The 14,699-nt window shown below is 43.8% G+C and overlaps 1 long non-coding RNA gene across 1 annotated transcript; it reads left to right on the top strand.

Moving 5' to 3' along the window:
- Nucleotides 1-8,298: 8,298 nt before the first annotated feature.
- LOC136473535 (uncharacterized) lies at nt 8,299-11,028 on the top strand. Its single transcript, XR_010762658.1, has 2 exons — nt 8,299-8,455; nt 10,290-11,028. It is a non-coding gene; the product is annotated as an uncharacterized lncRNA (long non-coding RNA).
- Nucleotides 11,029-14,699: the final 3,671 nt, after the last annotated feature.

Raw genomic sequence — 14,699 nt, 5'->3', positions numbered from 1 at the left:
CATGACGTGCTTGTCAGCCATGGCTGATCTACACTGCGGTTTCATAGAGCATGACCCATAACTCGGGGTTCTCCTTGCCGTCGTACTTCTAGAGTTTTTCGAGCTTGAAGTTTTTGGGCCATATGACTTGGCGAATGTGAGGAGTAAACTGCTTCAAACCTAGAGGGCCGTGGGTAGTATCATATTCCATACGGCGATAGCTTTCGTGGGATGCACGATCGTTGGCTCTTTGGTTAATGCAATCGCGCAGATCGCATTCTCTGAGGGAATGGCGGAGATCGTTATTGCCATCATGGCGATCTCGATTGCCACCCTGGTTGACTCAGCGACCGTGGTTGTCTCGTCGATTATCGTCCTGGTTGTTGTGGTGGTTGTCATCCCGACCACCATCATGACCACCATTTCTGCCTTGATGGTTGTCTGATGGGTCGTTGTTGCGCGAGCCATGTTGGTTGGGTGACTGTGGGTGACTTGAGTACTGGCGACTGCAGCTTGATTCGACTGAGACGGACAAAGCCTAGGCTTGGTTTGCAATCTCTGCGGTCTAGGCTATAGCAGCCGTCAGGTAGGCTTATACATCATCACGAATTGCCTGGATTTCCAGGGTATTAGGTAGTCATTGCATTGTTGCCATAGCAACAGCTACGTTAGCACTTGGAGTCCTAAAGACCTACTTTTCCCCTACCCTATCAAAGGCATTGTTGAGATTGCGTGGCTAGAACCTTATGCGTCGTGCCTCCTCTTCTGCCTCGGCTTTGACTTGTCTGTGATTAAACCGGTCAATATTGTGTGCTTCACATGCTAGCCTTTCTTGTTCTGTTTCACCAACTGTCGGTGGTTCGTCATTACTGACGACATTGATCAAGTCTCCTCGCCTTGGTGGGAAAGATGGGAATTGTGGGAAACCCGGGGAGTGGTCTGGGATATCCAGATCATATTCAACTTCTTCATTGTCACGACACTAGAGCTCAGTGTGGACAGAGCCAATAGATGCAATGCTAGACGGGGAGCTTGAACCGCCCTCTTGAACTATGTGGACCGATCCTTCTTGATACTCCTCGATCCGAGCCATGTTGACGAAGTTGCGTGGCTTTGGCCGAGGTCGAGGTATAAAACACAGATCCGAGCAGCGTTGTATATTGTGCACGTAGTTGGAAGCAGTGTTTCGCAGGTCGTAGGGCTGAGCCAGGTAGTTCTCCATCGAGGCTTCGCACTTGGAGAGCCGGAGACCCATTGCGGGGGCTGGTCAGCGATGAACGGAGCGCCCTTTAGGATTAGACGTGACCATGAGATCCATACCGAGTCATGTAGGATGACTGGCCTGAGCTGGTCAGGTAGATCTATTGTGGGTAGTGGTTACCTGCTCAGTAGGTTGATTTTGAATCGAATCTACTAGAGCTAGGGTTTTAGCAAGCTTGGTGCCAACCCGATCGATGGAGTCGAGCAGGTCGGTGTTGTCGATCTACCTCCCTTTGTAGCAAGGAAGCGGACGATGGGTTGTCGGCGTGGCCAAAGACGATGCTGGTGTGGTCGGAGCCAGGTCCAACATGGTTGGAGCCGTAGCTGATGCTGGTGAAGCAGTGGTCGATGCAGATTGGATCTATGCCTCCTCCGTGGTCATGGCAATGAAGTTGTCAGAGCTAGTGGTCCAGGTGATCTGGCCGATGGTGAACGTGAGGCTGTTCGACGTAGCCATGGAACCGGGGATGATGACCATCTTGTTCTTCTGGGGAGCAGTACGCACACCCCCTACCTAGCGTGCCACTATCGACAAAATATGATCGGCAGTCTACCTAGGGGTATGCCCAAGGTAGTAGATTATCGGCAGACAGGTGCGCAAGCTACGAACGAGATGGTGACACAAGACAGACACGAGGTTTTATCTAGGTTCGGCCTCTGTGAAGGCATAATACCTATGCCCTGCGTCTGATTGTATTGCTATATGTCAATGAGATGTGTTTTTGAGAGGGTCCCCTACCCACCTTATATAGTCTGGGGGGCAGGGTTACAGATCTGGAAACTAATCCTAACCAGTTACAATTGCCATAGGTGGCCGGATAAGGATTCCTATTCTAACCGACCAGGATCTTGCTTGATCTCCAAGTCTGTCTTGATTCCTTCCGCGGGACTCTGAGTAGATCGGCTAGGCCACGCATCGTCTTCTAATGGGCTGGACCCCCTAGTCCAGACCAGCCCAAGCCTAGCCATAAGGGTATAGGGGTTAATACCCCCACAATCATATTATTCTCCCTTGGATTCTTCTTGTTCATACTTGTAGGGAGCTCTGAATTATGCAGGTAAGATGAAGACCATATCAATATTAGCCTATGGCTTACCCTTGTCGGCTATTTGTTTGACGTGTCATGTCCGAGGTCTGCTAAGCTTCTGAGCTTCTAGTTCTCTATTCCTCAAGTGCTTGAACTCTTCTTTTCTGGCTCCTTGTTAGACCTCTTGGACACCATTGGCCCTCTTGCCAAACATATTCTTTTTCTTCATCACGGTCGGCCTAGCTCTGATCATATGCACGCTTACCTAGCTGATCATGAACTCCTTCATTTTTATGCTCTGATCCACGTCGTTAGATTGATAATTTAGATGTTCATGGATAGACCAGCGGTTGGCTTGAGATTGCCTAAATTTTGAATATTAATTACTACACTCTGGGTAGTTTCAGACCTTCATTCCAATAGTGTCTGAAGAAAGGACAGTTCCAATGTAACTCAACTTATTCTCTCTCATACCTTTCTTCTTCGCACCGACGCTCATATTCTTCTTCTTCAAGCTGGCACTGGTAGTCCTTCTCCTTTTGGTGTTGCCACTTGTTCAACAATATTTTGGATGTCACACGAGAACGCATGGCACCAACTCTAGATGTCTCACCTTGCTCATATCGGCTCTTTTGCTGATCGTGTTGTTGCTTAGCTTTCTTACACTCATTAGCCGATATTTGAACCTTGGGGTCAACTGATCCATCTTCTTTGGCCTTAGCCGACATCAAGACCTTCATCTTTCCTTTAGCCAACTAAAACTCTACCAAATGCACCCCTAGGAAAGGATGCTTATCTTTGTCCATTGTTGGTTTCTTGGCTGGCTCAAACTTGATCTTCCTTTATTCAATGGCCTTCTGAATTTGTAAGCTAAAGATTCTGCACTCATTAGTGTTATGATTAGTGGCGTTGTGAAACTTGCGGTATTTATTTCCTTTAAGTTCCTTAGCCAAAGGGATCACATGATTCGAAGGTAATCTCAATTGCTTCTTCTCCAACAGCAAGTCAAAGATGTTATCGGCCTTCTTGACATCAAAGTTGTAGGCATTTTCTATCTCCTTCACCCATGGACAAGATACAAGAGCCTTGCCTTATGTCCACTCGATGGTTGTGACTTCTAGATCATCCCCATTAGAGTCTGCATTGTATGGATTGGACATAGCAGCAGTACCCTTCAAATACTTCTCTTTGCGCAGGGACCGATGTTAACTCTCAAAAGCATACACCCTCTGAACTAAATGGGCCAAACTCTCAAACTCTTAGCCATCAAATTTCTCTCTGATTAATGGAGACATCCCTTGAAGGGTCAATTCAGCAAATTGGCCAATAGACAGATTCAATGAGTAGCAATGGCTCATTACTTCTCTGAATCTTTGAATGAACTCGGAGCCTGACTCATTATTCCTCTACCTCATGCTTGTTAGATATGTAATCTTCTTCTCTCCTGTCCCACTATAGAAGTATGCGTGGAACTTGTTCTCTAGATCGACCCATCTAATGATCAAGTTTGGCTCAAGCGATGAAAACCAATTAAAGGCTGGTCTAGATAGGGACAAGGGGAATATCAAACCTTGTGTGCCTCCTCAATAGAGGCATCTCCAAGCTAAATGAGATAGCAGCTGATATGTTCCATGGTTGTCATCTCATCTATTTCGGTAAATTTGGAGAAATCTGGGACTCTGTAGCGTGGAGGGAGTTACACAATATCATACTAGGCTAGGTATGGGCGCTGGTAGGAGCCAACCTATCCTTTAGGCTTTAGACCAAACTAGCTCTACATCATAGCGGTAACTCTATTGATGAACTCATCAGCATCCATGCCAGTGACTTCTTGTCTCGGCTGCCCTTGAGTCTAAGCCTGAGAGCCTTGTACTTGAACTTGTTGACCCTAAGCCAGAGACTATTGAAGTTGCTGCGCAATATAATTATAAGGATTCTGGTACCTAGAATGTGGCATAAGCTCATACGTACTGGCATCAGAAACCAAGTGATATCCTTCTAGATAGTCGATCTGAGCATTATGAGTTGCATATCCTTGTAATCGATTATTGAAGTAGTTTGGATCAACATTCTTGATGATCCTCTGAACTGATGGAGCAATTTTATGGGCCCACTGAGGTGTTTGGTAGGAAGTATTGAATCTTCCCTAAGCCGGCCGATGCATAACCTATTGAGTAGCTAGAGAGGTTGGCTACTGGACCGAATACACTTGGTTTTGTCTAGTAGGCTGCTAAACTATTTGAGTGACAGGGGCACTAGGTGATTGTTGGAATGGCGGTTGCCCCCCTATCATCTAACCTTGCCCCCCTACCATTGGTAGGGCTTGACCTTGCCCCCTAATGCTTGCAGGGTTTGATCTTGAGCTTGTCCTCCTAGAAGCTACAGCGCTGGTGGCTACTGATACTGCCCATGGCTACTGACTAGGACAAGGCACACTGCTTCCAACAGCCGAAGGATTATAGCCATTGAAATATGATAGTCCCACCTGATCAACTGGCGCTCCAAAGAAAACTTCCTTCATAACAATGCCAATTGTGTTGGCTAACACCTTAATGTGATTTGTAAAGGCTTCATGAACAGTCTTGTGGACCAAATGGGCAGTAGTTCTTGCTTCCACATCTTCACTTTGTCCATGTAGAAGGACACTTGGCAGGAGAGTCTTCTGAACGACTGAATCACACGTCCTGCTGTAAGACAACAGACCCTTCTCATGAAACTCCTCCACCACCTACTCAATGAGTGCTTTCTGGACATTAGGCAGGTCTTCAAGGTTGACCTTAAGGATTGCTTTGTTGTCCATGTTGACGATTGTGGTCCCACCAGGTGTGCCAAGAGTGTGTCGACTGCAAAAAGTGATGGGTTGATCCCCACCACCGACACACAGAGCAAGCCGAGAGAAATCGCTTGGAGCAGATCCCAAGCTCTCCCTAGACTTAGGAGGACACCGGACCGGTTGGTCGTGACCTAGGGCGTGCTAGTCAATTTGACCCTATAATTGACAAAGAGACAAGATTGATCAGTAATTTAAGGTGGAACATGCTAGTGTCTATCTAGACAGTTCCAAATGTGTGGCCAAGTAGCCAATGAGATAAGGCTATCGACTAGAGAGTCGATATCTAGCATGTTCATGATGCATGATAAATAAAACAAGCATATCAGCAATTATCATATACTCAATTGCATAGATCTAATAGCCGATCATCATGAAAACATGCAAAAGGTGTAACAAAGTAGACATGGAAGCATTAAATGATAAACATACTAGCTTTTAACCAGGACAAGAACAAGTAAAAGCATGTAAATAGCCAATATATTCTCAAAGTGCGGGCCATCGGCTAAAACAACTGATTCTAATGAAAGTAAACTCGTAACATGCAAGCACCTAACCATTAAATGTGGATAAGTTCATAGACTCATCAGATCTAATCTACTATCTCTAACAGTGGGGTTCGATGCAACCATGATAAAGATAACAGGTTAAACCTTCAAAGAATATGAATCTATACACGCTCAACAGAATCATGAAAACATGCTACGATCATGGAAGCACAGGCGATCGGCTAAATAGCCGATGCGGACATAGCATGCAGCCAGAGGCTATGTTTGACCATAAGCAAGACTTACTATTTAACAATTTCTGATCTATAATGCTAACAGTGGGGTCGACCGGATCGATGGCAGCCATAATAGCAGTTCTAGACTAGATTTCATCAACTAGGAAGCTTTACTTAGGGTTAAATATGCCCTGACCACATGCTATCTTCGATCAAGATTGGATCAAAAAGGCTAAACTAACCGAAGCCATCGTCAAAGTGAGATGTAAACAGGGAAAAGCACCAAGACAATGATTCGAAGAGATATAAAGTTGATCCATTTCAATCTTAATCGGGCAAGGGGTGATTTTGTTACAAATAGTAAGAAACTAATTATAACAAGATCGATAACTAGCAAATCTACTAAAAACAGCAAGGAGACCCTACCAATCTTAATAGATTTGGCCAATAACTAATCCGTATCAAAATTTGTATGAGATAAGAGCCGGACGGATGCAACTGTACAAATTTTGATAAGAATCAAGGGTAACTTATATCAATAATTATAAGGGATATGAGCTGGACCGATGCAACCTTACAATTAACTAATGATAACTAACTTACACCAAGCTTATAAGAGGTCAGAACTAACCGATGTCGCCTTGCAAACAAAATATAAGTCATGACGGATACTCATAGACAAACCAGAGGTTGGACTTAACCGATGCCAGCACTGCTTGCTAAAGAACTCATCGAGATCTACTCTACTCCCACTCCTAGGGGTGGCTGAAAGGTCCTAATATGGCTAGAGGGGGGTGAATAGCCTATTTAAAAATCTACAAATCAACTAAAGCAATTTGATTAGTGCTGGCATATCAACTAAAGCAATTTAAAAATCTTCTCCGCCCACGCCTCAACTGCCCACGCGACCGGAGGCCGACAGCGCTGGCAGGAGCGGGCCAGGGGGTCACGCCCAGGGCATGGCCTTGTTCCCCTTGCGCCGCGCCTACACAACCACGCGCGGGCCGTTGGATGCAATGCACGCACCTCCACCGCTCGATCGCCGTCCGCCATGGATGCCATGGAGCTCGGCTATAAAAGCCCTAGCCCCAGGAGCCCCTGAGCTCTCTCATTGCCCTGCCGCCACTTTGTGGCCATCCACAGCGCACCCGAGCCAAGAGAGAAGAGGGAGAAGAGGAAGAAGAAGGGGGAGCGCTGAAGCCACGCGACGTCGCTGGTGTCGCCGGAGCGGAGGATGTCGCCCCGATCAAGCACGTCGACGTTGCTGCTCGGCACTGCATGGCTTCGTCTCTACATTGCCACGACCTGCCACTGCACCGCCATCCTATCTCCCACGACACCAACGGTGAGCCCCGGTCTTTCCCCTGCCTGCCGCCGGACTTCGCTGTTTCGGTCATGGCGCTCCACACCGGGAGCACGTAGGCCAAGGCCGTCTTCGGCCTCGGGGTACACACGCACTCACGCGTACATCCACAACCACGCCGTGACCGCCCCATCGGTGCCCCATAGTGCTCTTGCGTGCCTCGCCGTCGCCACCATGCCGCCGTGGATGCCATGAAGCCCCTACCAGCCATATGAGGACCCGAAGCCCTGCCTTGAGCCTTTGTAACACCTCGGGTGTTTAAAGTACTAAAACCTGACATATCATCATATGCATTGCAAAGCATTTGGCATTTGGTGAAAACTTTGAGATGCATACACTAAAACGAGTTTATATTCATGTGGTATGTGTTGAATTGTATTGTTTGACTTAAATTTAAAGTTTGTTTGGATTTTTGAATTTTTCGAGAAAACCCCGATTTTCAGCATTTAAATCCTACCCTGAAAATCCATTTCAAAATCTAAGCATATTTTGGGGTTGATCCCAAAAGCAAAAGTGTAGAGCTTGGCAAGTTAAGCAAAGTTTATTTTTGGAGTTTTTCAAGTTGTTTAGAAAAATTTTGAGTAATTCAAAAAGGCGTAATTCGTTAAATATCCCCTATTTGAATTTAAAAGATCATTTCAAAATCTAGACCGAACTAGAAGATGGTTATAAAAGCAAAGTTGTAGAACTTTTGATTTTGAACAACTTTTGTTTTTGGAGATTTTTGAGTTGTTATGAAAATTTGAGAGTAATTTGTGAATTTTGGCGAATGGCAATTCTGTAATATGGATGAACAGTGTCCACCGCCGAAGCTACATGGCCTTTCTGTAACATTTACTAAAATTTTGAGCTCAATTAGAATAAGTTGATTTATTTCATAATTTTAATTAAATAATTAATTCATAAAAGCAAATGGTAACCTTTAGTGATTTAGGTTTTGTTTGTAATTTTGGATTGAGTGATGACCTTGGGTCATTTGTTGATAATGATCCTTGGCAGTTGATGTACGTGTTACGAAAAAGATTTAGTTTGTTTGACTTGCAACTGTACCGCGAAGGAAGGTTGTATTCAAATTCTTATTTTTTGTATCCATCATCGAGCATCATGTTTCGTATTCCGCATCATGTTAAACATGGTATTGTTATTACGTGTAGTGAACGAAGGTGAACACGTGGTAGTTAATCAAGCTGTTGAGGAGGTTAATCCTTCTGTTGAGGTCGGATCGAATACTTGTGTGACGTCGCAGGAATCGGACTTTTCCGTCAACGAAGGCAAGCCCCGGATGCATACAACCCTACCTTGTGTTTTACAAATTAATTTTGCTTTTGCTTTCCGTTACTGCATTAAGTGATTAGGAGTTAAGTAAGAGCCAAATTGGTGCATTACCATCCTTGTTATTCCATATTTACCATATTACCAGTTTTTAAACTCGTATATGCCCAGTTTTGCTTAGCTATGCGTAGAACGATGAAAGTCGGGTGATTACCTGCCACCTGCAAGTTTTAAATGGAACATCGGTTAATTATGTTAGCATGTGATATGGGAATGTGGAGTAATAAATCTAGACCGGGCGGACTCGGTGTGTGTGAGCCACAAGACATGGAGGTCTTGTGAGCGGGTTCTTTCCGCCTGTGTCAATTAAGGCACGTCCGTTGTTGAATTGCATGAGGTGAGAATTTGTAGTACTAACCACATACTCCGGTAAGCCTGAACTTGGCGATTCTATTACGAGAATGGCTACTCGCGCACTGGGAGTGGAGAGATGGCGAGAATAGCGTGTACCCACGTGGCAACGGGCTGGATTGGTGGAGTACTGTATTCTCGAGTGGCGCGGACCCGTTCTTGCTTTAGAGGATCCGAGGGTAGGTTGATATATGTGAGTCGGGGACCTGCATATGTCGTGTGGCTTGGAATCCCCAACTGGGTTTAATCTGTTCGAATCGTCGTTGCTCCTCGGTTATGAAGACTCAACTCACTGTTCATCATCGTAGTATTAATAACTAGAACTTGAGAATGGTTGATGAAGGTGTTGGATATGAAGTTTCATGATCGCATTACGGATCGTGTCATCTTTGTATATGATTTTATGAAGTTTAAATTGTTGAAATAAAGAACTTTGTTGAAAGAGCTTTTACGCAAAATAACTTCGATTATTGCTAAAACCATACCTTGAATCCCTGAACCTGCATTCCTGAGTTCTATCAGTTTTATTTCGGTTAAGTCTTGTTGAGTACTTTTGTACTCAGGGTTCGTTGACCCTTGTTGCAGGTGAGCCTCATGAGCAGATCTGTTTTGGATCATGCTGCATGACAGTTGTACCTTGTGGTGACAATGAGAAGTAAATGTGTGGCCCTTGGGCAGGGCAATCTCCTTGTGTGTTTTGTATTATATTATAATGCCACTCCACTATTTCGTTTTGTAATAAACATCGAACCTAGTTGCTAGGTTTGAAACTACTGTTTTGTAAATTATGTTATTGTAAGACTTCTGCTGTTTTTACTCTGATGCATATATTTGAATAAATGTTGTAATACTGCAATGACTCTGTAACGTGATCCTGCTCGGAAATCGTGGATGATTCGGGGTTCCCCGAGGACACCCGACAGTCTTTTTAAGTTAATGGAAACATATGCATAAATGTCAAAGGTCGTCGGACAGTGACAGGTGCATGTGGGCCCTATAACTTAGGAGGTTCTGCCACAGAATGGTATCAGAGCGATCGTTACAAGGTTTTTGTTGTATTGTTTTACAAAAACTTCAAAAGGATTTGGATGACTAAATTTAACTTGATAATTTGGTCCAAATTGCTTCTGACTTATCTTGTTTCTTTCTCACCATTCCTTATTTGATTAAAAGGGTCTTGTGTGGTGGAGTAGTAATCTTACTATGCCCTATATAAAAATAAATGTTGTTTATGTGCATTATAAACTTTGATGTTTTTGTTCGTAAGAACGATTCATGCATCATTATTAATTCACTCGTTACTTCCTTCACCTATTAGTCTGGAGTTGAGTAGTGAGACTGGTTTGAGTAATGTAATCCATCATAGCTGCTCTTTAGACTTTGATCAAATGGTCTTACTTGGATTAAATTGGTTTCCTACAGTATGGCTCGTGCCAAGATGACGCCCCATAAGTCCACTGGACCCAAAGGAGTTCCTCGTCACCAACTTGCCTCTAGAAACGATGGTGCTAGCAGTAGCAGTTCTAGGCCTGATCCCCAAGCAGAGATACAGAGGATTTCTGCAGAATTAGCACAAGCTACTAGAGATAGGGCTTTGGATGCTATACAGTTAGGAGAATTACAGGATCAATTGAGGCGTCTCACCACCGCACACAGGAACTGCGAAAGCATGTTAGTTCGTACGGTGGAGGGACGAAATGAGGCTTGGCATAGGGAAGATGTAGCTAGAGCTAGAACTCATGAGCTAGAATTCTATGTAGAAGATTTAGAAGAACATAATACCTATCTACATGAGGAAGTTCATAGGCTTAGCAATCTACTAAACCCGAATCATGAGCCTCAAGCTGATGCCATGGACCCAGGTGTCATCCTTGCTGATGAAAGTGAATCAGAAGAGGAAGAAGAAGAAGATCCTGAAGAATTAGTAATGATAGATGAAAGTGATGATGAAGGCGGTAACAATTCCGGAATGGATACCGAGCCTGAAGTTTGAAGTAATCACGGAAAAGAGTAGAGTTGTGTAATAGAAGATCTAGTTAAGCTAGTAGTCTTGTTTAGATGTGTTCTTGTGTTTAAATAAGTGGCATCGATGTAATGCGGGTAGTAAGCTCTTTGATCTTTGAATAAAGACTTGTGAATAAAGTTTGGTTTGTTATGAACAGATGCGTCGTACGTGGGGATCGCATATTCCTGGTACTTCACAAGATGATGATGATATCCCCAACCCGCCACCAATGCCGACCAATCTGGCTGATGCTATCGCTGCAGTAGTCAATGTGACTATGGAAAATTCTCGTTTGCTTCATGAGATGGCTCAAAGTAATCAGAATCAGATGCATGGAAACCGTGGCCGCAATCATAACAGGCATGAGGCTACCTATGTGGATTTCACGGATACAAAACCCCCGGTGTTCACCAAGGCAGATGAACCACTAGAGGCTGATGACTGGCTTAGGACCATGGAGCAGAAATTTGATCTTATTCACTGCACAGAGTTTCAGAAACCGGTGTTTGCTGCCCAGCAACTTAGAGGTGCAGCTGGTGCTTGGTATGCAAATCTGATGGCCATGCAACCCGCAGGCATTCCGTTAACTTGGACAGAATTTCGCACTGCTTTCAGAGCCCATTATATCCCGGAAGGAGTGATGGCTATGAAGCTGGATGAATTCCTTGCTTTGAAGCAAGGAGATCAAACCGTAATGCAGTATATGGGAAGATTTAATCATCTATCGCAGTATGCATCTGAACATGTCAATATGGATGCCAAGAAAAAGAAATGGTTCATGAGAGGTCTGAATACCAAACTGCAGACAATGATGACAGCCTGTACGAAAATCACTTATCATGAGGCAGTAAATATTGCAATTGCTTCAGAGGCAAAGTATCGGCAGCATAAGGAGCTCAAGAAGAAAAAGAATGTGCCGTCTGGACCTTTTGGTGGAAACCAAAAGAGGCAGAGAGTGATTTATCATCCCGTAAACCATTATCGTCCTCCTTATCGTCCGCCGCAGTTCCAAGCCGGGCAACAGTCAAATGTCCGTCCTGCTATAACCTATCCGAACTCACAGTCAACCAATGCTTCTGGTGGCAATGTTCCAACATCCCAGGGTCACAACTATCCATGTTACAATTGTGGAAGGACTGGTCATTTCTCCAGGGAATGTCCATATCCTAGGCAGGCTAATCAAAATTATCAGAAGACCCCTGCCAATCAACAACAGGGTCAGGCACCAAACAAGAACCACAATCAGAATGCTCAGAAGGGCAAAGATGAGAAGAAGACAGGACGGGTGTTCTATATTCAAGCCGGGGAAATTCCTGAAGGAGAGCCAGTGATGATGGGTATGTTTCCTGTCGCCAATCACCCTGCAGTTATTCTTTTTGATTCTGGCGCATCGCATTCATTCATCAATAGAACATTTGTCATGAAGTATGAAATTTCAATTGGGGCAACAAAGGAAAGTTTCTTTATACAGTCGCCCGGGGGATGTCTGTGTACTAAGGAAATGGTATACCAGGTACCCGTAAACCTGGGTGGGCATATTTTTCCCACTACCATGATTATCCTTAAAGATCAGGATATAGATGTAATCTTGGGAATGAATTGGATGTATCAGCATAAGGCTGTTATAGATGTTTTGAATAGGACCTTAAGAGTAAGTTTGCCTGATAGTAATTCTCAACTTCTCATCCAACTTCCAACCCTAAGAAGATCAGTGGGCAAGATTTGTGCGACTACTGTCAAAGAGATTAGAGATATTTCGGTAGTGTGTGAATTTCTGGATGTGTTTCCTGAAGATTTACCCGGTCTACCACCCGATAGGGATGTACAGTTCAATATAGAGTTACAACCTGGAACAGCTCCGATTTCTCGGAGAGCTTATAGGATGCCACCTAAGGAATTGGCCGAGTTGAAGACTCAGTTACAAGAATTGATTGAGAAAGGGTTTATCCAACCTAGTTCTTCACCTTGGGGATGTCCGGCAATTTTTGTGAAAAAGAAAGATGAGACCCTAAGGTTATGTGTTGACTATCGTCCGTTGAATGAAGTGACCATCAAGAATAAGTATCCATTACCTCGGATAGATTTGCTTTTTGATCAATTGGCCGGAGCCAAAGTTTTCTCCAAGATAGATTTGAGATCAGGGTATCACCAAATTAAGATAAAGCCTGAAGATATTCCCAAAACGGCATTTACCACAAGATATGGATTATATGAATACTTAGTGATGTCTTTTGGTTTGACAAATGCTCCCGCTCATTTCATGTATCTGATGAACTCAGTATTCATGCCGGAGCTAGACAAGTTTGTAGTGGTGTTTATTGATGATATACTAGTATATTCCAAGAATAAGACAGAACATGCCAAACACCTTAGAATTGTTCTAACTCATTTGAGAGAACATCAATTGTATGCCAAGTTCAGCAAGTGTGATTTTTGGCTTAGGGAAGTGCAATTTCTTGGACATGTCTTGTCAGCCGAAGGAGTTGCAGTTGATCCCGGCAAAGTGAGGGATGTGCTTGATTGGAAACCGCCAACCACAGTTCATCAAGTTCGGAGTTTTCTTGGATTGGCGGGGTATTACCGTCGGTTTATTCCAGATTTCTCAAAAATATCAAAACCTATAACTGAATTGTTGAGGAACCAAGTCAAGTTTGTCTGGTCATCAGATTGTGAAGAGGCTTTCCAGACTTTAAAAAGGCTGTTGACTACTGCACCAGTGTTAGCCCAACCTGACATCGAGAAGCCATTTGATGTTTATTGTGATGCTTCAGGTATTGGTATTGAATGTGTGTTGATGCAAGAAGGCCGAGTCATTGCCTATGCGTCCAGGCAACTTAAGCAACATGAAGAACACTATCCTACTCATGATTTGGAGTTAGCAGCTGTGGTTCATGCTCTAAAGATTTGGCGACATTACCTGCTTGGTAATACGTGCCATATTTACACCGATCACAAAAGCTTAAAGTATATCTTCACTCAGTCAGAATTAAACATGCGACAAAGAAGATGGTTAGAACTGATTAAGGATTATGATTTGGAAGTACATTATCACCCGGGTAAAGCAAATGTGGTTGCAGATGCCCTTAGTCGCAAAAGTTATTGCAATTGTCTGACAGTGAGAACAATGGGTTTGAATTTATGCCAAGAAATGGAGAAGTTGAATGTAGAAGTAATTCAACAAGGAAGTTTGACCAACATAATTGTTGAAGCTACTATTCGAGATCAAGTTATTGCTGCTCAAAAGGAAAACAAGGGTATATCCCATATCAAGGAAAGAGTCAGGGATGGAAAAGCAGAATGTTTTAGTATAGATGATGAAGATGTATTATGGTTCAAGGATCGCCTGGTGGTACCAAAAGTTCCTGAGTTGCGGCAGTCAATTCTAGATGAGGCACATGCTACTAGGTTATCTATCCATCCGGGAAGCAACAAGATGTACCATGATTTGAAGCAAAGATTCTGGTGGACTAAAATGAAAATAGAGATTGCTAGATATATAGCGAAGTGTGATACCTGTCAAAAGGTGAAAGCTATACATTTGAGGCCTGCTGGTGAGTTACAACCATTACCTATTCCATCTTGGAAGTGGGAGGACATCAGTATGGATTTTATTGTTGGTCTACCCAAGACATCAAAGGGATTTGACTCAGTATGGGTTATTGTAGATCGACTCACTAAGTCAACACATTTTCTTCCAGTCAAGACCATATATCCTACGATCCAATATGCTAAGATGTATTTGGCAAGAATCATGAGTTTGCATGGGGTACCAAAAACCATAGTGTCAGATAGGGGTACACAGTTTGTCTCCAGCTTTTGGAAACACT

Source organism: Miscanthus floridulus, chromosome 8 (genome assembly GCF_019320115.1).
Source record: "Miscanthus floridulus cultivar M001 chromosome 8, ASM1932011v1, whole genome shotgun sequence".
NCBI lineage: Eukaryota > Viridiplantae > Streptophyta > Magnoliopsida > Poales > Poaceae > Miscanthus > Miscanthus floridulus.
This window is presented reverse-complemented; position numbering and strand designations above follow the sequence as displayed.